At 40.7% G+C, this 25,337-nt stretch overlaps 1 long non-coding RNA gene across 1 annotated transcript; it reads left to right on the top strand.

The window, feature by feature from the left end:
- The first annotated feature begins 744 nt into the window (after positions 1-744).
- LOC147345895 (uncharacterized) lies at positions 745-24,381 on the top strand. The gene is made up of 2 exons (XR_015153415.1): positions 745-907; positions 23,998-24,381. It is a non-coding gene; the product is annotated as an uncharacterized LOC147345895 (long non-coding RNA).
- Positions 24,382-25,337: the final 956 nt, after the last annotated feature.

Genomic DNA, 25,337 nt, shown 5'->3' with positions numbered 1-25,337 from the left:
AGTACTGGAGTTTCAGCTTTAGCATCATTTCTTCCAAAGAAATCCCAGGGCTGATCTCCTTCAGAATGGACTGGTTGGATCTCCTTGAAGTTCAAGGGACTCTCAAGAGTCTTCTCCAACACCACAGTTCAAAAGCATCAATTCTTTGGTGCTCAGCCAGTATTGTTAGGTGCTGACTATTGCCCAACAGGAATTCAGAGAGAAGAGATCAGCCTGGCCTGGAACAGTCATGGAAGGCTTTCCAAATGGCCAGAACGTTTGTTATTTAGTTCTCAACTTTTCTCTTTCCCTCTCTGGTTTACCAATAATTGCAGATGATTGTACCAGCCAAATAGTTTTTGTGCCTTCATCTTATCCATAAGGCCACCAGCTCAAATATGGCAACATATTTCTAAATGGTAGCCTTTCACTCAGTCAGACATTTGTAAGGCATCCTAAAAGCCCCAGCTTGAGGGGTCTTCATAAATGTCTCTCCACTGTGAAAAGAGAGCTATACAATCTCGCTCCTTAGCCAAATGCACAGTCACTCTTGAAAGGCACATACCTTGCCTTTGTTTACAGAGCCATTAAGTGACAGAGCCAAGACTCATATCCATCTGCTTTGTTCAGAGCCTATTTACTTAGTCCAAAATGCCATATTGTAATCACCAGGAATTTGCCTGTCTCCTGGGAAACTAGTCTTCAAGAGCATCAGCTGCACTGTGTCTTATTCATTTCTGTATTATCAGTGCCATGCCTCATCAGACACTTAATAATAACTACCTGCTAAATAATTTCAGAAATCTTGTGTCATGAAGGTGGAGGACTCATTCAGGAAGACAGAACCCATAATCAGTGACATCAAGAGAGGATATCTCATGGAGAGAAGTGGCTGAAAAAGTCCTAGAAAGGCTAAACAGACAAAAAGGTGAGCGACTGTTTGTTGGGTACAGCATTTCAGTTTTCCAAGATAGAGTCCTGGAGACAGATGGTGGTGGTGGTTGCACAATATGAATGCACTTATAATCACTGAATTGTCACTTAAAAATGATTAAGATGGTAAATTTGATGTTGTGTGTGCACTCAGTCATGTCTGACTCTTTGTGGTTACATGGACCGTAGCCCACCAGGCTCCTCTGTCCATGGAATTTTCCTGGCAAGAATACTGGAGCAGGTGGCCATTTCCTACTCCAGGGGATCTTCCTGACCCAGGGATCCAACCGACGTCTTCTCTTAGGTCTACTGCATTGGCGGGTGGGTTCTTTACCACTAGCACTACCTGTTGTATTTTACCACGATAAGCATTTGAGGGGAAAACGGGGACAGGAATTCAGCCTAGAAGTTAGTATCAATAGAAAGTGAACCAGCTTCAGGTCTAGGGGGACAAAGGGGAAGACTGTGTTGCTGGAGCTAAGGGACCTGGGTTATCTGGCCAGCTAGGACCCCAAAAGGAGGGACCCTCTAGCCAGAGCAGGAAACAGGGAGGACAGAGAGCTAGTGTCAGAGCTGGAGAACGAGGCAGAGGCAGGTGCTGGCTTCTCTTCACTGCTCTATGGTCATCCCACCCTCCAAATCCAAGGGGAAGCCAGTTGCCAATGTAGTCAAAGTGATAGCATTTGCAGAGATCAGGAGCAGTAGGGTAGGGAAGGGATTATTAGGGCAAACAGGCACAAAACTGGCACAGGTGAAAGTACTTCAGGCAGCAAATAGCGGGATCTAAGACATAGTGGAAACAAGTACAGTGTGGAGAGTAGATGAAATAAAGATGTTCTTTAGGTTGGGAATGATGTCTGAACATGAACTTGGGAGTACAGGGACAAATACTGCAGTAAATAAAGTGAGGCCAACTTGGGGGAGATCTTTAAAGGGAAGAGTTTTCACATAACATCACTGAATGTTTGGAAATAGAAAGCACTGAGGGCATGCTTCAGTTACACTATAAATAGGCCATGGACGCATCATGCATTAGAGGTAAATCAACAGTTTCTGAGTACAAATCCTCAGAATCAAGTAATAGTTGCGATGTCATCTTTAATGACCTCATTCTTCTAGAGCAGGGGTTCCCAACCTCCCGGCCACGGACTGGTACCTCCTGTCCGATCAGTGGTGACATTAGATGAGAAATAAAGTATACAACCTGGAGAAGGAAATGGCAACCCACTGCAGCATTCTTGCCTGGAGAATCCTATGGACTGAGGAGCATGGCGGGCTACAGTGCATGAGTGGCACAGAGTCAGACACGACTTAGCGACGGAGCACACATAAAGTGCATAATAAATGTAATGTGCTTGAATCAAAATGACCCCTTCCCCACCTCCCATCCCTGTCCCATGGAAAAAATGTCTTCCCAAAACTGGTTCCTGCTGCCAGAAAGTCGGGGACTGCTGTACTTTGTGAGGGATGTATTACTATTGTCCCTATTTTATAAACCAGGGAGGTTAAGAGAGGTCAGGTAAGTTTCAAGGACACTCACCTGGTAAGGGACAGAGCTGGGACTTGAATGAGGCCCTTAGACTCCGGAGCCCACGTGCTCCCTACAGGATGTCCTGCTTTGGTTTCGCCACACTCAGCGTTCCAGTTGCTATATTTGGAGATCTCTGAAGACAGATGGCACAGTTGTTGGTAGCTTGGTCCAACGATTAGTCACTCCACAATCAATACATGATTTTTAATTTTAATTTCCAAATGACTTTTTCTCCCCGTGCTTCATTCCTTTATCCAAACTAGAGAACAGCTGCTCCGGGAGTGGTATTTATCTAAATTCCATCTCTTTCCTTTCTACACAAAACCACTTCCTATGCTCTGAGGTATGAGAGTAAAAATGGATTCGTTCAAAAGGAACAATTTTTGCCCTTGGGAAACTTGAATACTTTGAGAAGTTAAAATCCTCTTAGGAAAATTCCACCCATTCCACCTCCTTTGCTGTTTCTTCAGTGATTTAGTTTTTCCTAATTGCTATTTTGTTCTTATCAGGAGTATTTTCTGGTTTCTAGTTTCTTTCAACATCAATTGCATGACTGCTATAGCTTTTATGATTTTCCCCTCTACTCTACTGTTGTGGTTTGGAAACCTTTTGTTATATTATTTTTTGGCCATAAGGCTTCTCTGACCAGGGATTGAACATGCACCCCCTGAATTGGAAGTGCATAGTCTTAACCAGTGGACCATCAGGGAAGTCCTGAAAAGCTTTTGTTAACTTGCTTGATTCTTCAAATGAAGCATGGGAGGGTTTTTTTGTTTTTTGTTTTTTTCATTTTCCCTTACATTTTGAAGCCTTTAAAATTTGAATAGACATGAAATGTGAGCAGTTCTTGGCTGGATCTCCACCCAGGACTCAAGTAGATTTTCTCCTCTTTGTGAAATTCTCTGAGGCTTGCATGCCTTGACAATGCTGCAAGCAAAACTTGTTCTTTCTATATAAAAATAGAAAGCTATTTAGAAATACTTTAAGAAATAAGAAAACCACTCAGAACATAGTTTATTAGGGGTGCACTTGGGGTGATTCTGAGTTGGCCCCAGGGAAAATGTAAACAGTCATAGTTCTCCACCACTCCTTCTGAACAAAATCTTCTTTAGGACAGAGAACATATCTGGGAGCACATTTGGTGTACTATTACACATCCAGAAAGTAATTAATTATAATATTTTAAACAGTTGTGAAGGGCAGCCTGAGGCACCAGTGGTTTTGGAAACAGATTTTGCATATCTACTAAACTGAATGGCATAATAGCTCATTTCTGAAAATATTGGTCTTGGAGGAATCATTCTATCCTGACTTTACTCATCGTAAGGATGCCTGAAACTTTCTGGGCTTCCCCAGTGGCTCAGTGGTAAAAGAATCTGCTTGCAATGCAGGAGCCACAGGAGTATCTGGGTTCAATTCCTGGGTTGGGAAGATCCCCTAGAGAAGAGCATGGCAACCCACTCCAATATTCTTGCCTAGAGAATCCCCATGGACAGAGAAGCCTGGTGGGCTACAGTCTATAGGGTTGCACATGACTGAAATCAGAGTGGTACATGACTGAAGCGACTGAGCACGCACACACTTAAACTTCTCCAGTGACAAGGGTTTCTTTTCATTTGCAAATATCTAGGGGTTAGGTACCAGGACACATTATTTACTGTTAAAAGCTCACAATTTCACCACAGGATATGCTAGTTTACTTAGTTTATCTGATTATCAGCTATAGACTGTGATCCTAATCCTATAAATATGTGCTGATGTAGTCCTAGGGGCAGGGAAAAATGACTCATTCAACATATACATCATTAGTCTGTTCTGGGCAAGACAGTTTAGATCACAGGTGTAGGGGAGGAGCTTAAAGAGAAAGTCAACATTGATCTTGACTGGGGGGGCCACTGGAAGTAGGCTTGAGGAGATTTCTGGGTCTCTAATCTGGAGAGGGCCCAGGCAAACCAGGAGCTGATTGCTCTATTTTCCACCAAAGAACTTACAGTCTAATTGGAAAGAGAAACACCCATAAAAGGTGAGAAATAAAAATAAAGTGCTCCCATTGGTGAGGAGGGAGAAATGAGTTCCAGCTGAAAGGATTTGGGGCGAGGTGAGTGTAAATGCCCATACAAACCTGGGGGGCTGGAGGAAAAAAATTCAATGAATGGCATTTTGTTAAGATGGGACTTGATGAGGTCAAGAAATGTCATTCTCCTAGGTGTCCTTAAAAATAGCCAAATTGATAAAAAGTAAAGAGAGACAATGTTGTTATTACCAAAATCTTGGAAAGAGAACAAATCTTTTGAGAGAAACTGCAAGTAATTTCTGCTGGATAGAGAGACTTGGGGGCCAAAGTGAAGGCACACCCAAGGGCGTTTCACAACGTCCCCTTCTGAGAAGTTGGTACAAGCTTGGAAGTTAAAGAAGCAAATCTTGGCAGAGCTCCATGGATACTCCTTAACTTGGGGGCTGAGGGTACACTGTAGGCTGACATGGAACACATTGCCTTTACCATCACTTCCACTGCTGGGGATTAAGGAGCAATCTGAGTAGGATAAATGTGAACGTCCAGAGTTTGTAGTGAGGTTTCACTGAGCAGGGTGTGGGGAAATGCTTTCCTCTGGGCAGTGGCCCTTCCCTTGGAAAATAGAATTTCCTCCTGAGCTAGCAGCCTTCTAAGGAGAATTTGGTGTGTGTGCCTGTCCTGGAAACCAAGATCAGCCCAGAGTCCAATACAGAGAGCTGACCCTTGACCCCACAGAGAGAAACCTAACAGCTGGCCTTGACTGTCCAAGGTTCTGAATTTCTCTTAGGCTGCTGGTTTCATTAAACTGACTTCCCAGGAGGCGCTAGTGGTAAAGAATCTGCCCATCAATGTGAGAGGCGCAGGTTCAATCCCTGGGTGGGGATGATCCTCTGGAGAAGGAAATGGCAACCCACTCCAGTATTCTTGCCTGGGAAATCCCATGGGCAGAGGAGCCTTGCTGGCTACAGTCCATGGGTTACAGTCCTTGAGGGCTACAGTTGCAAAGGATCAGACACAACTGTGCCCACACACACACACAGGATCTGGTAAAGTCAATTTAAAAACAAATAAACAAAAGCCTCTTGAGCTTAAAGTTTGAGAGAAGATTTTTAACAGCAAGCAGATGGACAGTAAGGATCACGGGAGCATCCACCCACTCTATTTACATGCAAACATGAGGATAGAAGAGACCATTTCTCTCTCCAAGAGGTACAAATAGGAAACAGTGAACAGGAGGACTTTCTAAAAGATTTTACAGCTCAAATAAGGAGAGGGACTTGGTACTCAATCCCCAGGAAAAGAGTTGGTTTTGAAGATTTACTGCAGGATATAAATTATATTTGGGCAATACTTTCTTTATGATCTCAGTAAAATATAAGACAAGAGGGACTTTTATATAAGAGTGAAAGATGACATAGAATTGTAGAAGACCGAGGTGAAACTCGAGTTGTCTGAAAGTAAAAAAAAAAAAAAAGAAAGAATGTAAAATAATTTGAGAACATTAAAAATGCAATTGTGAAATTTAAAACTGCTTTAGAAGTCATAAAATAACAAAACCAATATTGAAGAAATTTTAATTAGTAGATAGAAAGCCTGCTTGAAGCAGCTAACAAACACAAGAAAATGGAGAGGAAAACATGATTGATGAGAGAGATGCAGTGGATTGAACTGATTTGGAGTTCTTATATGTGCATGTTTGATGCTTCTGAACTAAAAACTAAAGCAAATAGAATTATTTACACATACAAAATTAACAATTTTCTGAATTGAAGAAAAACTCAAGACTTCATATAAAAAGAACTCAAGAAATATCTGGAAAAAGCCATGTAACATGGAAAATTTTTTGAAAAGAGAGCAAAATAAAAATTTTCTCTCCATGAACACTTGATGCTTCAAAAATAAAACATAAAGAATAGAAGAGCTTTTAAGGATGCTGATGAAAAAACTGTTAAAAATTAATAACTTTCCTTTATTCTAACCAAATAATTTATTAAAGCATTAAAGATGTAATTAATAATAACAAAAATAATAAGCAGCTAGTAGTAACCCTAAGAAAGAAGTGTCTATATACATTAGCATTTTTATCCATACTACTATAAAATTTGAGTGAGTGAATGCAATGTAGAATAAGTAGAGGTTAAGTTCCTACTATTAGATGCAAAGATTCAATAATGCACAGATATCAATTTTCCCCAAAATGAATGCAATCCCAATTAAAAATCTCAGTAGAAATTTTTTGGAACTTGGCAAGGTGGCTCTAAAGTGTGAAATTATCTTTGTTTCAAAAAGAGGGAAAATATTTGAAAAATATTTGGAAAAAGGAATAATCAAGTGTGTTTTTTCCTACTATCATATTAAAATGAATAATTTTCATTTTATGAAAAAATTGAATTTTATGAAATTTTATGAAAATTTCATTTTATAAATAAATGAATAATTTTTTAAATGAAAATGAAAATTAAATTTTCATTTAAAGCTGATTAGATAGAGAAGTTAAAAATTAAAAACAGAAAAACTAGAAGCAGGAACAAATATAGAAGACTGCATAACTCAATTGCTATTAAAATTAGTTGGAGGAAATATCAATTATTTATTAAATAATATCAAGAATGTTTACTACTAGGAAAAAAAAGCATTATTTCTTTATCCTATGCCACAAAATTAATTCCATATTAATTAGAAATCTAACTATACACATGAATACCATAAATTAATGAACATAACATGGGAGTAAGCATATCTACACATGAATGTCAATTTGACTACAAGACACATTAAAATCTTTTATATTTTTTAAAAACATATTTAATTAGAGCCAAGAACACAGAAAGAAAATAATGAACATATGAAGAACTACTGAAATCCATAAGAACATCTTTAACATCTTCGAAAAAAATTTAAAGGACACCTAAAGTTGATTTACAAAAAATTAATAATAATAGAGGTCAAAAATTGGAGGGGAACTATTTTTATATGAATCTAATAAAATGTAGTCCATGGGGTCACAAAGAGTCAGACACAACTGAGCAACTGAACTGAATAAAATGCAATTTTAAAATATCATTATTTTTCATTCATGATATTAATGCATGCTTAAAATACTGAGAATTATTGAGAACATGGAGAGAACTCTTAAACACTGCTGATGAAAGGGAATTTATGCAGAGTACATCATGAGAAATGCTGGGTTGAAAGAAGCACAAGCTGGAATCAAGATTGCCAGGAGAAATATCAATAACCTCAGATACGCAGATGACACCACCCTTATGGCAGAAAGTGAAGAGGAACTAAAAAGCCTCTTGATGAAAGTGAAAGAGGAGAGTGAAAAAGTTGGCTTAAAGCTTAGCATTCAGAAGACTAAAATCATGGCATCTGGTCCCATCACTTCATGGGAAATAGATGGGGAAACAGTGGAAACAGTGTCAGACTTTATTTGGGGGGGGGGGGGGCTCCAAAATCACTGCAGATGGTGATTGCAGCCATGAAATTAAAAGACGCTTACTCCTTGGAAGGCAAGTTATGACCAACCTAGATAGCATATTGAAAAGCAGAAACATTACTTTGCCAACAAAGGTCCATCTAGTCAAGGCTATGGTTTTTCCTGTGGTCATGTATGGATGTGAGAGTTGGACTGTGAATAAAGCTGAGCGCCGAAGAATTGATGCTTTTGAACTGTGGTGTTGGAGAAGAGTCTTGAGAGTCCCTTGGACTGCAAGGAGATCCAACCAGTCCATTCTAAAGGAGATCAGTCCTGGGTGTTCTTTGGAAGGACTGATGCTAAGCTGAAACTCCAATACTTTGGCCACTCATGCAAAGAGTTGACTCATTGGAAAAGACTCTGATGCTGGGAGGGATTGGGGGCAGGAGGAGAAGGGGACGACAGAGGATGAGATGGCTGGATGGCATCACCGACTCGATGGACATGAGTTCGGGTGAACTCCGGGAGTTGGTGATGGACAGGGAGGCCTGGCCTACTGTAATTCATGGGGTCGCAAAGAGTCAGACACGACTGAGCAACTGAACTGAGAAGGGAATTTAGAAAGATGTACTAGAGACAATGTTTTTAGAAATATTTATAAGTTTTGACCCAGAAATTTCATTTTCAGTTGTTTCCTTAAGAAAATAATCAGAAATATTAGTTTAAAATAATTTCACCATTACTTTAAATAGTGGAAACTGGATGTATTCTAACTACACACCCTTATGATGTTATTTAAGAAGATTATGGTACACATTTATCATAGGATATTATGTAACCACGAACGATGTAGTTTCAAAGCCCTAATAGCTAAATTAATGTACTGTAAGTCAAAACCATGTTGCATATCTTCAAAATTTTCTGTGTGATCTTTTATTTAAATAATATAAAATTAGACAACTTTTATGAAAACCAAAGAGTTTACCCCATCGTGATAATTCCATAACACAATATTTGTAGCAAAAACAGTTTATAATAACTACTTGAAGAATTCTGATTTTCTCAGGAATACTTTATCATAACTTTTGAGGAAAAAAAACTTAAAAATTACAGTTGCTGTGTTTTCAGGTCAGGATTTAAACATGAGCTGTAGTTCATCTTACATCAGATTTGTTTGCTCTAACGACCGTCCATGGGATTTTCCAAGCAAGAGTACTGGAGTGGGGTGCCATTGCTTTCTCCGATGCCGCTTTACAAGAACTGTTTATAGAGGCTGTGTGAAGAATTACTCAACTTGGTCAGAAGAGGGAGCTTATGGATAACAAAAAAAAGCATAAATACACACTCTTATCAGAAGTGAAGTGAAATGAAGTCAAAGTCCCTCAGTCTTGTCTGACTCTTTGCAACCCCATGGACTATAAGTCCGTGGAATTCTCCAGGCCAGAATACTGAAGTGGGTAGCCTTTCCCTTCTCCAGGGGATCTTCCGAACACATAGAGTATTATTTCAAGTCCATATATTGACTGCAAATGAAAAAATATGTAACCACAGAATATTTCCATGATAGCTTTAAAAAAATCTGTTTTGTCTTATAATTTGATGAAATATTAAACTTACTTTCATTCTTAAGAGGATTTCATGTCTCACTCTGTCCTCATACTATTTGCACATTTGACCTCTGTGTTGCTGATAAAGTGAAAAGCTGGCTGATGGAGGTATGTATCTATGTTGCTTTATCCTTTTCTCTTGCATGCAGCAAAGTTGGTAAGTGAGCCAAGGAACAAGATGGTGCACAGCAAGAAGTCATGAAAACTAACTGCTGAATAAAAATTTATTATATGTTATTTAATAAAAAGCTTCCATGATAGCTCAGCAGGTAAAGAATCTGCCTGCATTGCAGGAGACACAGGAGATGTGGGTTCAATTTCTGGGTCAGAAAGATCTCCTGGACGAGGAAATGGCAACCCACTCCAGTATTCTTGACTGGAGAATCCCATGGACACAGGAACCTCACAGGCTATATAGTCCAAAGGATCTCATAAAGTGACTGAGTGATTGAACACACAATTAAGGAAAATATAGGGGCAAAGTTTTCTGTTCAAAATAGTTCATTAAGGATAATAAATATAAAAAGTGAAAATATATCAATCTAATTCAATGGGTTTTTTGTATAAATACTCAAAATTTAAAACTAATATTAGCTTTCTAGTTTTCGGTATTGTGCAAAGTTTTCATAAACCTAACCATGTTGGAGGTGTGATATTAACAGTAAACTATAGCAAACCAGGAGAAGGCGATGGCACCCCACTCCAGTCCTCTTGCCTGGAAAATCCCATGGACGGAGGAGCCTGGTAGGCGGCAGTCCATGGGGTCGTGAAGAGTCAGACACGATTGAACGACTTCACTTTCACTTTTCACTTTCAAGCGTTGGAGAAGGAAATGGCAACCCACTCCAGTGTTCTTGCCTGGGGAATCCCAGGGACAGGGAAGTCTGGTGGGCTGCCGTCTATGGGGTCGCACAGAGTCGGACATGACTGAAGCGACTTAGCAGCAGCAGCAGCATAGCAAACCAAGAACCAGAAGAGACTTCCCTAGAAGTCCAGTGGTTAAGAATCTGCATTCTACTGCAGGGAACATGGATTCAATCTCTGGTCAAGGAATTAAGATACCACATGCACAGTGGCATGACAAAAAATAATAATAATAATAATAAAACCACACAGAATAAAGTTTTGTTATTATCATAAACATATGATGGTGAGAAGTATAACTCAGAGTACAGGATGTAACAATAATGAAGATAATCCTTTTTAAATTAGTGTTCATGAACACAATTACTGCATTCAATTCTTGTCTCTCTGTGTTGAAGGAGAAGTTAAAAAAAAAAATGGAAGTAGATGCACACCAGAGTCATAAGTAACACTCAAATTTGGAAAATAAATCACAAAAAATTCCATATATAGGGTGAATTCTTAAGTTAGTTACCTTGAAGGGAGAATTTGAAACGGTTACTCAGTGTTTTTCAAATATAAGATGGTTGATCACACCCAGGGGCTGGGACCAGATGTTTTCTGTCCTTCAAGTTAAAAAAAAAAAAAGATGAATTGTTCATTTCAGTGACTACTGCAAAGGTGAAGAAAGAATAATCGGGGAGTGTATGCTTCTGGTCTATGGTGTGGATCAGTGCTAATCTGGCATGAAGCCTGGACCTAAACAACCTTAAATGGGTCCTATTATTTGTATGCAGCCTGGCTTAGATTGTCCCAAGCCTTTCTTGAATTTATGTGTGCTGCTGAATTAATTTGACAAAAAATGTTTGGTGTGATGTAGGTGCGCTATCAGGTGGCAAGGATAATTGAAGTTTCTTACGATGTAAGGCAGGAAGAAAGGGCTTGGGATAGGATTTTCAGGCAATCCAAAAATAGAAGGAAAATGGGGTATTTAGGAAGAGAGAAAATGGATGGCTGATATTCACATTGATAAGAGGAAAAGATATTCTGTGTATTTCACTCTTTACCTTCTTCTTATCAGTAATCAACTATTTATTTTCACTGTTTTAAGAGATGAAAGGGCTTCCCCCATGGCTCAGTGGTAAAAGAATCTGTCTTCCATGCAGGAGATGGAGGAGATGAGAGTTCGATCCCTGGGTGGGGAAGATCCCCTGGAGGAGGACATAGTAACCCACTTCAGTATGCTTGCCTGGGAAATCCCATGGATGGAGGAGCCTGGCAGACTATGGTCCATGGAGTTGCAAAGGGTTGGACACCACATAAGTGACAGAGCACACATACAAGAGATGAACATTTCTCTAGAGGAGGAACAAAGAATTCTTATAGTTGCATTTTAAATACTATCTACTGGGAGATATTTATTTTATTGTTGGTATATTTTCATACATATCTCCACCCTAAATACACCCACATTTCATGTATATGTGCTCTCTAAGTCTATGACTTCAAACAGTTATTTAAAAGCACCATTTATTAAACCCTGACCTCATGCCAACCTTTGGGTGACGTGATGGATAAAAAGATGAATGACACACAGTTCTAGAAGCTCACAGCCTCACAGAGGAGTCAGGCACATCAACACACATTTCGAATCTGCTGAGAACTAGGTCCAAGGGTTAGTGGTAAGAGACAGGAAGCCATGGAAACAGGATCAGGCAGGGATGGGCAAGAGCAATCTCAGCTCTAAAATGATCTCTCTCGGGAAAAACAATCTTTTGCTTGCTCATCACCTGAGTTCACTTGACTTGCTTTTCCTTTTCCTGTCATAGGACTTCAGACAGGATTCAACATAAAATGGGAAGAACTCTGCTCTCAGTTTGAAGACTGGGTTTTCGACTGGTAGCAGTTCCTTGGTTTCATTAGGTCCCGGAATCCTTATTTCTAATTGCAACTGATTGATTTTGTGATGTCTACATCCTTCCAAGTGGTTAGCTTCTCTTTTCTGCATCCTTTCCTGATATGTTCTACACGACTAAGTTTGCCAGTCAAACAGCATTCTGTGGTTCCTTGTTAACATACCTGCAGCATTTCAGGACATAAGGAAGATAAAAGTTGGACACAGTTGCAGAATGTTCCATGCTGCTCTGGGAATTCTTTTCGAAAGAAAGTCAGCTGCAGTTTGGGACTCTGAATTAGTGGCAGTCTCTATTGGTGACTCAGAAGATAAAGATTCTGCCTGCAATGCAGGAGACCTGGGTTCGATCCCTGGGTTCGGAAGATTCCCTGGAGAAGGGAACAGCTACCCATGCCAGTATTCTTGCTTGGAGAATTCTATGAACAGAGGAGCCTGGCAAGCTACAGTCCATAGGGTCACAGAGTTAGACATCACTGGATAACTTTCACTTCACTTCTATTGATAATACAATTCTACTTGGACAATTTTAATGTTTTTAAAGAAATACTTAATATCTAATTTTTCTTATAAGAGAGCTGCCTTGACAACTCCAAATTTTAGAACTTTTTTTTTTTGGAGGACAGTTTTATGACAGTATTCTTTGGTCTTATGGAAAGTAACATGTAAAGTAATAAGTTGTGAGCCAAACTAGAGTTTGCTCAGTGTGACTCTTCAACACCCCCACAAAGCTATTCAGCCCTCACATTGCAATTAATTACATACACAAAAAGGAAATTTGAGCTCTTCACTATATGACATTTCTTGAAAGAGTGAAAAAAGATCGCAGGAGGGCCAGTGTTTCTTCCATATGATGTCAGGACTGTCCCTGTGCCAGACTTTGCTCCTCCTCGGGGGTCTCCCTAGAATGACCTGGAATCAGGTCAAGAGTTGTGACATCAGTCCCTCTGGGTCACTGGTCACTAGTGGAAGCTCACCTGTACCTACCTTTACCCGTTGTCTAAAGCAAGGGAGAGCCGACAACTGAAATGACTAAATAAGTTAGGATCAATTTATTTTCTCTTTTTATCTGAAATCAAAAATAAATGTTCTCTTTTTACCTGACAAATTACCTCCTATGCATTTAGAGCATATGCATTTCTCCAGGGACTTCCTGCATTTTAAAATGAGCACTTGAGAGATCTGTGCATATATATGTGCCCATATATGGCTTCTTGTTTTATCATATCAGGGAGCTGCCTCTTTCTGAGTAGGAGAGCAATGGATAAATGCCCCATGGCAGATGACCGGTGCATGTCTCGTGATTATTTTGTTGGAAACCGAATGTGCTTGTATCCCCATTTATTTTACGCAGAGGAGCAAGGTGCTTGCTTTCCAGAGATCTTCCCAGAAGTTCTCTGTAAATATCTTCTGTGAAAATTCCAAATGGGTAGAATGATCATTTCATCCTTAGGAACAGGAAGCTGGGCATCTTCACTGATGCTCTGAGTAACTCCATCTCTACTGTGGCAAAGTGCTATTATCTACACTCTAATTTGTAACTCATTGTAAGTTTGCATTCAGGAACTTCCTTTTATAGTTGCTTCGACTCAGAAGAAGGGATTCAGTTCAGTCGCTCAGTCATGTCCAATTCTCTGCAACCCCATGGACTGCAGCACACCAGGTTTCCCTGTCCATCACCAACTCCTGGAACTTGCTCAAACTCATATCCATCAAGTCGGTGATGCCATCCAACCATCTCATCCTCTCATCCTCTGACTGAGAAACTGTAATTCAGTATTTAAAAGAAAAGAAAAGTTACCTGGTGAAATCTATGATCAAAAAAATTGAGGAAAAAGTCCACAAAAGTTGTATCAGCGTGAAATACAGATATACGTCTCCTACAACCTGCTCCCTGGTTACTGGCCTATGATGACAGAGATGTTCTGAGTCCCCCATATCTGCAGTAAAATGGAGTTTCAATCCCTGCCATTGTTCAGTTCATTTTTTTAAGAGGCCACAGATAATAATTCTGATGGGCTCAATACTACAGTAAGTATTACATATCCATGGGAGAACCTGGGTTAGTAGGTGAGGGATGAAGCACAATGTTTAATAGCTTGTGGTTATTTTTTCATGAACCAGATTAGGGGAAAACAGCAATTCTGAGTGACACCAAAGAAACAGAATGAAAAAGACTTCTTCCTCGTGTTTTCTCATATCCTGCAATTGGCCCTGGCTGGACATTATGGTTTGTAGTAATGCGTGTGACATTGTTCCCAGTGACATTCTGGCCTAACCCAGGGGAGGAAATGCTAGCAATCTGTCAACAGAGCTAGCCTTCAAGTGTTCTGCTTTTACAAACCAAAGTTCTGATTGACACCTGAACTTTAGAAGGTTTATTTAGTGCTACAGAACTTCAACGTTTTCAGGTTACCCTTCAGTTTACAGTTTTCTATATGTTTTATCCAGTGACCCATGACATACTTCTGTTTAGTCCCCTAATCCCCTTGCGCTTGAGGGTGGCCTCTGCTGGTGAGTTTCTGTAAGCCTAGACCTGTGTGTGTCTCCTGGAAGCTTGGAGACAGGCAGGCTGAGGCAGCACCCCAGTTCTGGCTCTTCTGGTAATGGGATCCTTACTCCACACCCCATCTGACTGCTTCCCTTTTTTCCACCTCTGCAAACTTAGATCTGTTCACCACTTAGAGGCGCTAATTACAAATGCTCTAAGGTACTCATTCCCTTTTCCATTTTCTTTCTACCATTTCTTTCTGGCTGCTACAGGCATGGGGACTTTCTCTATCATGGCTCCTACATAACACCTTATTGCTCCTGAAATGTGAGGAAATCACACTGGTTTGCCATTGAAACTGATGCTGCCATGCCAGTGTTCTCATAATGGGCTCTCATGTCAAGTGTGTGCTTGTGGAGTGAAGAACTCACAGATACAGGCATGGGTTGTGATGTTTCCACAGAGTCAAGATAGAGACAGAGGACTTGGGGAAAACTGAAATTAGGCTTGCAAGTAGATAAGGAAAGAAAAAAAGAAACACAACCTTGTTTCAGTCTTTCTGTTTCAACTGACTGCTGGTTTAGGCAGCCAACTTGCCACCTGCAGTTTTATTCACTTACAGAAGAAACTAAACCTCATAAATCATCTCAGAGAGTGCTGCATGAGGAAAGGCCGTGGGAACTAGTGAGCAAGTTACTGTATGTAGACAGTGATGTCATGGCTAAAGATGGAATGGAATTAATATATACCATAGACCTGGCCTCTAAAATATTTTTCATAATCCTTTCCTTGCTCTCTCCTCTTGCACCGTTGAAAGAGAAGAAATCCAAGATGGCTGAGTCATGTGGTAAAGGGATCCCAGATCCCTGAGTCACACTAAAAATAACAGAGTCCTTGGTGCAGCAGAAGAGAGGTTCATGGCAGAAGGGGTTGATTGGAAGTGCCTCATCTCCTTCACTTTCTGGCTACACACTCTGGGGCAAATAGTACACCTGTGTATCTGTTGCTCAGTCACGTCCAATTCTTTGTAACCTCATGGACTATAGCCCGCCAGGCTCCTCTGTCAATGGAGATTCTCCAAGCAAGAGTACTGGAGTGGGTTGCCATGCCCTCCTCCAGGGGATCTTTCCAACCCAGGAATCAAACCTGGGTCTTCCACATTGCAGGCAGACTCTTTACTATATGAGCCACCAGGGAAGCTCAGGGCAAATAGACAAATAGTCAAATGCTTAGTAAGTGTCTCACACTAGAAAATATTGGGGGTGAGGTGAGAATGTCAAGGACTACCAAGGAGGATTTGACCTGTGGCATGTGTTTCCCATGGAGACGGTATATACCGGTAGATCTGTAGAGTGAAGAGGAAAAAGAAATACTGACAGAAAACTTCTCAAGTCTTTAAAGGTCCAGGTGCCTTTTTTTGGTGGCTGTGCTGTGTGGCATTCAGAATTTAACCCTCACAACTGCCGCTGCTCTTTCGGGTCCAAGACCAGTAGAGTCCCATTCCTTGATCATAGAAGACCTATTAGAGTTATGCTTCCAAGATTGAAGAATTGGAACCAGGGTTTACAAATGTGAAGAGGAGAGAAAATAAGACCTAAGACAAATAAGAAGCAAGGAATAATGGCTTCACTGGGCTCACTTAGGTGGCACTAGAGGTAAAGAACTCGCCTGTCAAGCAGGAGGTGTAACAGATGTGGGTTTGATCTCTGGGTTGGGAAGATCCCCTGGAGGAGGGCATAGCAAGCCACTCCATGGCAACCTATCTCCCTGCTTGGAGAATTCCATGGACATAGGAGCCTGGTGGGTTATAATTCATAGGGTCACAAGAGTTGGACGTGACTGAAGCAACTTAGCGTACACACACACAACTCTTAGAAGAGAAGGTAAGAGTCACGTCCACAAGCCGTAGATCTGGGGTGTGGTAGACACTGTTACTCTGGGACCAGACCTAAGGAAGTGTCCAAATAAATAATGTGTTTGTGTATTTCTTACCCATCTGTCAGTGAATAAATATATAGGGTAGAGCCTTGGCAAGGACTACAAAGTATTGTAGGAGAATGCAACAGTGAGTAAAAGGAAAAGATACAACAAAATCTAGTGTTTTTCCTCCATTCATGGTATTAAAAACAAAATTTTATTCATTTCCCTACATGTGTGTTGAGGAAGAAATCTCTGTCTAAAAATTAGCTATAACATTATCTATAAATTATTTCAATAAGCTAGAAAATTATTTCATTCCTCCTTTGGAAAAATTGTTGTTGGGCTTGTGTAGTGGTGTGAAATGGGTTTGCAAAAGTGTCTGAGTTTTACTAAGGATGTGAGAAAAATGAATTTGATCTCAGGGGAGGTGCTCTGATGCATAAATTCATAGAATAACAGCCAGTAGGCTGACACGGTCTTGAAACCTAGACCAACAAAAAGTTGTTTACTTGGGGTTGCTGCATAGGAAACAGACCAGTTCAGGAGAGGGATAAAGGATGATAGCTTGGCAAGTTGAGAATTGCCCAGGAAGATCCCCTGGAGAAGGAAATGGCAACCCATTCCAGTACACTTGCCTGGAAAATCCCATGGACAGAGGAGCCTGGTGGGCTATAATCCATGGGATTGCAAGAGAGTCAAACAGAATTTAGTGACTGAACAGCAACAACAATAGCAATAATATGAGACAGGGTGAAAAGTAAGAGCAATTCAAGGGAAAGTGCCTGTTTGTTTGTTTGTTTTGTAGTAGCTTTGGTCAGAGACTTTTGTCTTATCAGAGGTAGAAACAGGAATTGAAATAAGAACTGACAACAAACTCACTTTTCATGTGATGGGCCTGGGTATAGTGGAGTAATCATGACTTGACTCATGACTCATCTTGGACGCTGAGCTGTTCTCACTGACACTGTCAGCTTCACCCCATCAGCACCATGGCTTCCATTTTTATTTAGCTTCTACTGTTTTGGGAAGTATGTTGAGAACATTTCCATCTGTGATCTCACTAATCCTAAAAACAATCCTAGTAGATAAAAATATTACTGTTGTTGTTCAGTTGCCAAATCATGTCTGACTCTTTGCAACCCCCTGAACTGCAGCATGCCAGGCTTCTCTGTCTATCACCAACTCCCGGAGTTTGTCCAAGTTCAACAATATGACTGATGTTCATCAATACCTGTTTCTGTGTTTTTCTTTCCTGAGCATAGAGAAGGCTGCTCTTCCAGCCTCCTCCTGGCTGAGTGTGGCCATGTACTTATTTCTAGCCTTTGGAAACAGGCCTGGTATGTGTCTCTCTCAGGCTGACACTCAGTTGTCAGTGGGAGATTCTGCTCCATCCTAGGACGATGCTTTGTTTTGAGGTGGCAGGGTCAAAATAACTAGGTGACTTAGAACCCTGAGATGCCTTATGGTCCCACAGGGACTTGGCATGAATAGGAAATACTACTATATTGTTTAAAATCACTGTGTATAAGGGGCATCCCTCGTGGTTCAGTGGTAAAGAATCTGCATGCCAGTACAGGGGACATGGGTTCGATCCTTGACTTGGGAAGATCCCAGATGCAACTAAGCTTGTGAGCCACAATTATTGAGCCTATGCTTTAGAGTCTGGGAGTTGCAACTGCTGAAGCCCATGCACCCTAGAGCCCATGCTCCACAACAAGAGAAGCCGCTGCAATCAGAAGCCCACCCACCACAACTAGAGAGTAGCCCCTGTTTGCCATGACTAGAGAAAATCTCCTGCAGCAAAGAAGACCTAGTGCAGTCAAAAAAAAAAAAAAAAGCCACCGTGTGGGACTGTTTGTTATCATAGCATCATCCAGACTCTCCTCTTTCTACAAGCTGTAGCTACCCATGAATTACAGATGAGAAAACCGAAGCCTCGAGAAATAAGAACCTTACTTGATATTACACATTAGGTTGTTGAGCTGGAGTATGAATGTGTCTGTTGTTGTCTTCAAAACCTGTTGGAGGTAAAATAGTATGGATAAGTTAACCAGCTAACTGGGATCGACTTGACTGATAACAGCATAGAAAAATGGCAAACAAAGAAAGGCAAAGCAAAGAGGCAAGCCCTTAGGGGTATAAATGCAACCAGTTTTGAAGAAGAAATCCTTGTGTGTGTTTTTTTAAGGCAGCATCTGAGGTTATCAATACAGGACACTTGGAAAACTTATTGGAAATGACTTAGATTTTTCCCAGAACCCTGTATATCTATGTCTGCATTTTATGTTCTTTCTCTCATAAGTTATTCAAAAGTTTACAGACACCTCTGCTGCCAAGTATGGAATATAGAAGAAAATACACAATGGCCATAAAAGATCCTTTGCCATGGTCTGACACTAGCACGGCTCATTCATTCATGCTACGCTTGAAAACATTAGGAGTAGCTACGGCCATCATACTTGTGCTGAAACACCTCGCTGTGGGTGGACACACTGCTAATGACCTTCCAGCAGGAACTATGACTCAGAAGGCACCAATGCAGGGTGACTGGTGTATTTTTCTGCACCCTGCCTAGTGCCAGAGTACCTCTGTGTGGTGCTTTCTGAGGACAGAGTGGGGCTCTGTTTTATTAAATACTGTGGATATGTATGGTTGACAACAGCAGATCACATGAGCACTTGGTTAACCCGTCAGAGGAAAGGCTATGTGGGGAAAAATACAACAAACTCCCTTCAGATAGTTTCAGTCCTTTGTTGTCGTTTAGTGGCCGAGTTGTGTCCTACTCTTTGTGACCTCATGCCCTGCAGCATACCAGGCTTCCCTGTCCTTCACTATCTCCCAGAGTTTGCTCAAACTCATGTCCATCAAGTTGGTGATGTCATCCAACCATCTCATCCTCTGCCACCCCCTTCTCCTCCTGTCTTCAATCTTTCCCAGTATCAGGGTCTTTTCCAATGAGTCAGTTCTTTGCATCAGGTGGTCAAAGTATTGGAGCTTCAGTTTTAGCATCAGTCCTTCCAATGAATATTTAGTATTGATTTCCTTTTGGATTGACTGGTTGGATTTCCTTGCTGTCCCAGGGACTCTCAAGAGTCTCCCTCAGTCCTTCAGCATTTCTTTAATCAGGATGGTTTCCTTCTCATGACATCTCATGATTTCCCATTTCATCTCTTTCAAGAATGATGTACAGAGCTTCGAGCTCCCCTACCTTCAGAAGCAACCCTCAATGTGACACAGGAATGAGGTCGGGGGGGCTTATTGCAAGATTGCAACCTCTTCTGTGCAGACCCCAGCTGGTACTCAGCACACATAGGTTCTGAGTCAGCGCTGGATGAGAGAACAAGGAAATGACCAGATCCTGGACTGGCTCAGGCTCAGATGCTTAAGAAGTGCCTTAAGACCCCTCCATTTCTGCTTTTTGAAATGTGAACTCTTGTCTCTGGAACAGTAAGGACAATAAATAATTGTAATTATTATAATACAGACTATGAGAGGGCTGAGGTCAGCTGATTGACTCCAAAGTAGAACACCGGAGTCGTAACCTTGAGCCATTTTACCACGTGATCCTGCCTGGGAGAAGTGGGTTTGGGGAGAGGATTGTGTGCAGCCCTTTCCTCTGTCCTGCTTGGATGTCTGTCTGGTCTCCAAACCTGCCTGTGTAGAGCAGTCTAAGTTCCTTAAGGAAAGCGCTCCGCAGGCAGGGTGTTTCCACGCCAGGCTTCCTGTGGACTGTGAGAAGCAGGCTTTAATACTTTTTAATGGTAAAATTTAATTAAACTAAAAGTACCTCAGGGAAGAATAATGTATGCAAACTTATCACAAAATCAAGAACCATGGTGAGAAAAAGTGAGAGCTTAATGTGGATGAATTCCAAAATATTTGGCTTAAGTAACAAAACCAACTTATTCTGTTTTTCCCAGTAATATGCTGTGTGGGTCTTTAAGCAGTTGGTTGTTTAATAATAATAATCTTCCAGCTTATTTCTCCGATCAGCCCGCCTGTGACAGTCCTTCATTCTTGGTAAACACCGTGATACAATCAGTCTGCTGCAGATGCTTCTTTTTCTATTGCCGCAGCATAATCATTTGGGGAAATCTGTGAAACTAATGCAAAATCTCACAAAGCTATTCAGAAATATGGATTGAAAATGGAAGGCTGGAAAAATAGCTTGTCATAGCCCATTAGCAGCTACACATGCTATTTAAGGAATTATTTTTCAAATGGTTCCTTTTTGCACATTAAAAAAAAAAAAAATTCCAAAGTTGTTTGTTCTTGAAGAACAATGGGAGTATTGATCACAGAATGTGAAGTCAGATTTGCCAGGCAAATATTAATATTTCCATTGGAATACAGGATGTGGTTTGATTTAAGGTTAGCCTGTGCATTTTTCTCAGAGAGAAACAGTATTTCTGGTGTTATTTTTATTGAGAAGAGAGGATATTCCTGTGACTAGAACTGAATGGTTTAATTTCATTTATCTTTGATGATCAAGATTCCGTACCGGGCCCCTACTTCATCAGAGCGTTTATCAGTTTGTCCTTTTTTCCATTTCTACATTGTTTTTAAATGTTTACTCACAAATTTTGCTTCTTTCCAGCATCCTTTAACATCGGTGTCTTTCTCAGATTGTTGAATTTATTTTCTTCATTTCCCAATCAATGGTGTTAGCTTCATACTTGGTTAGACTATTCTCCTCTGAGATGCTGGCAATTTTACTTGTTTTTTCTCAACTCCTGGTCAAGAAAACATCCAGTTTTTGTTTTGTGTTTTGTTTCTTCTCCTCGTACACCAGGAAGGAAAAAAAAAAAGACATCTAATACCTCTCACAGTCGCTGTGAGCCCACTAACACACTTGGGGCTTTCTACTAAGAGCTTTTGTATACAGCACAGTTTCTTATATTTTAGAGGATGGAAAACTGACATTAAGAGGTATTGAAATGCTTGTCTAAAGCTTACCCATGGAGTATATTGCAGAATCAGCATTCAAAACCATTTCATTCTGACAGTCAGGCTCCCGGTCTTTCCACTCACACAAGATATCCTAGAATGGTCAATACCTTCCTACCCTGGCCAATCCTCTAAGAGCAGAGCTAGAGAAAGTGTTACAAGTGGGCTGTGTAGTCAGTTGGACCTGGAACCACTTAATCGTTCTGCCACTTACTGCTTTAGCAATTTACTCAGCTTCCAGTTAAAATGAGAGTCATCTTTTCAATTTAAAATGGAAACCTAGGAGGTTGTGGTGGTCCAGTGGTTAAGAATCTGCCGGCCAATGCAGGGAACACAGGTTCAATACCTGGTCCAGGAAGATGCCACAAGCCTTGAAGCAACTAAGCCTGTGTGCGCAGCTACTGAATCCCTCACACCCTAGAGCCTGCGCTCCATAACAAGAGAAGCCATCACAATGAGAAGCCCATGCACCTCAACGAAGAGTAGCTCCCATTCACCGCAACTAGACAAAGCCCATGTAGCAATGAAGACCCAGCACAGACAAAAATAAATAAATTAATTAAATAAAATTGAAAACCTAGAAGATAATGTAGCACAGTACATAGCTATTTGTAAGAGCCAACACATGAGATTATTAAATTTATGACCCCAAGTGTAGTGAGCATATTTATCCTGAAAAAGAGTCATGAATTATTTTCTTTGATTCGACTATTTCTTTAAAACTCAAAATTTCTATTCCCCACTCCCTCCACTCTCCACACCCCAGTGGAAAGCCAATACTTATAGGCTGTTTAGAGGGCCTGCAAGTTTAGACCTCTAGGCTGTTACACTGCCTGTGTGAGTTATGGGAGTTAACACCTTCTGCTTTGTCCTCAGCCCCGGGAAGAAGGGTCAGTGCTGGCAACCAGGAGGGCTGCATCATCCTGAAGCCTTGTTCTGCCCACAGAAACAAGGCTGCCAGTGACACTCAGCTTCAACTGTGGGTTGAGTATATGTGGACCCAGTATGTGTAGGGCAGATGTGTAGGAAAGAGCTAGGTGATCTTGACCTTTGCTTCTGGAAACCCACATAGGCATAAGAAGATGCTGCTGGTTTCCATAATGTCTCTTGGGACACTCTTAGACTTTCTAGAACATGTTGACATTTGTCATCCTCTCAAGTGTGAATTCCTCTGGACATATTCACAAATAACCATCAAATCTGGAGTAGGGATTTATGATATTTATGAGAAGCACTTAAACATGGGACAAAAATAAATTTTAGGATCCTAACATGAGCATTTCCAAATGGGTTTTCCTGGCCAGTATCTTCAGTGACGCCTTCTGAATCCCATTTTGGAAGAGTAAAAGCGCCCCTCATTTTGTTACTCTAAACTCTTCAGCAGAGGATTACTGAATGGAATAAAATATAAGTTCATTGTGTGGATGAACCAGGGTGATTCTGATTCAATTCATGACACTTTGTTTTGGGCTGTGTTGGGTCTTAGTTATAGCTTGAGGGATCTTTCACTGTGGCATGTGGGCTCTGCAGCTGCATGGACTTATTTGCCCCGTGGCATGTAGGATCTTAGCTCCCTGACCAGGGTTTGAACCCATGTCGTCTGCGTTGCAAGGCAGATTTTTAATCACTGCCCTCATAGTGAACGTCTTGGGCCCAGAGAAGTATATACAACCCAGGCTTCTCAAGGAGGTTAGTAGAAACACGTATTCTTTCCCTAAGAAATGTGGTGACTCTTTACTCCATTGGGTTACCACTTAGGATCATTTTTTAAAAGGGCATCTTTGGTATCTAAGTGGTACAAATCACACAAATTCAGCTAGCAGGCAGCTCTTGGTTTGTCCAGCAGGAATATTCAGACCTTCTCTCCATGTTTCAGTGACATCTTTTTCTCTAAATTCAGAAAAGTGATATTTACAGCCAAGCCTTTCTTGAGAACCTTTTGGAGTATAGCAAATGAAACTATCCGGGGTGTCAGGGTTGTTCCTGGCTCTGCCTGCTTCTCTCTTCCTTGCCCTTTCATAAATAAGCAGCATCATTTCTCTAAGACTTTATTTTGTCTTTTAAAGAGTGGTAAGAATAATACCTGTCTTGTGGAAATTTTCTAACGATTAGGTAGAAGAAAAACTTCGAGAGCCTTGAGCCTCCGGACTGAATGCATTATATAAAAGTAATTACTTAGTGTGAACAGCTAGGAGGTATTTTGTTCTAGTCAGGTGGTGCCCTGGATATTTATTTTGCATAAATACAGTGAGCTTAAAGGAACCCCTGCCATCACCTCCTCTAATGCTCTTATTTTACAGATAAAGAAAATGCATGATTCTGTCATAGTATGAAATGAAGTCAGTTAGGCTAAGTGTCCAGATTTCCATACTTGATCTCATCCAGCTGATCTCCTCTCCCAGGCCCCGGAATGTTGACCACCCTGGAGCACTGGAATGAGGAATAGCCCCCTTCATTAACAACCTCTCCTGAGAATCCACTGACTTCAAGGAAAAAAATCCTCCCAATAAATCCGATGTCAACACCAACTCATCTTTCTCCCCTCCACCACTCCATTTCTCTCCTTGTCTCCATAAAAGGAAAGCTTCTGCCTGACCTTCAAGACACTTGCAGATTTTACAGTGGGGATGTTCTTCCTTCTAAATCATGTCTGGACTTGAACTGGTCCCTTCACCATATTGGAGTAGTCCCTCTCCACGAACACATACACCTACTCCAACGACCTTCCTTCTATTGCAATAGCTTTTTTTTTTTTTTTTAATAAAACTATTTCTTTCCTTATCTAAGTCCAGGTTTGTTTTTACTTGATATTTCCACTCAACTCTTACACCAGACACTGTTAACACATGCTTTTTGCACTGCTCATTTTATCCTTATATACACTATTGGAGACCTTTCACCAATCTGCTCTTATTTCCCTGACTATAAAATAAAACTACTTGGTAGAAAACTTGTCTTATGCACATATTTTTATATCTTCCTTCATACTCAGGACTACACTCTGAATCAGGGAGGGACTTAATAACTATGTTCTTTGATAGTTTATTTGCTTTTCTTTATGTAATTAATATTGAAATGTACAGCATATTAGTCATATATGGGTGTAAGAGTTGGACCATAAAGAAGGCTGAGAGCCAAAGAATTAATGTCTTTGAATTGTGGTGCTAGAGAAGACTCTTGAGAGTCCCTTGGACTGCAAGGAGACCAAACCAGTCAATCCTAAAGGAAATCAACCCTGAATATTCATTGGAAGGACTGAAGCTGAAATTGAAGCTTCAATACTTTGGCCACCCGATGAGCCGACTCATTGGAAAAAAACTCTGATGCTAAGAAAAATTGAGGGCAAGAGGAGAAGAGGGCAACAGAGGGTGAGATGGCTTGATGGCATCACAGACTTAGTGGACGTGAGTTTGAGCAAACTCAGGGAGACAATGAAGGACAGGGAAGCCTGGTGTGCTACAGTTCATGGGGTGGCAAAGCATCAGACATGACTTAGCGACTGAACAACAACAGCATATATTTAATGAATAAGACTTTTGATCAAGTGTAGAAAAATATGAATCCAGTTCCTCATCTTCAAGAAAGCACGATTTAGCTGAGGAGCTAAGAATTTTTGTCAGGCACGTAAGAGTTAGGTGACAAAAGCAAGGCTATATATACTCCAAGGAATGAGAAAGATGTAGCTTCCTGAGGTTAAAGAATTTCAAGAAGAGATTTTCAGTAAACCTGGAGTAAAACTAAG

Source organism: Bos grunniens, chromosome 24, assembly GCF_055505025.1.
Source record: "Bos grunniens cultivar Pamir isolate PY7600 chromosome 24, Bosgru_T2T1.0, whole genome shotgun sequence".
In the NCBI taxonomy this organism is placed as follows: domain Eukaryota; kingdom Metazoa; phylum Chordata; class Mammalia; order Artiodactyla; family Bovidae; genus Bos; species Bos grunniens.
This window is presented reverse-complemented; position numbering and strand designations above follow the sequence as displayed.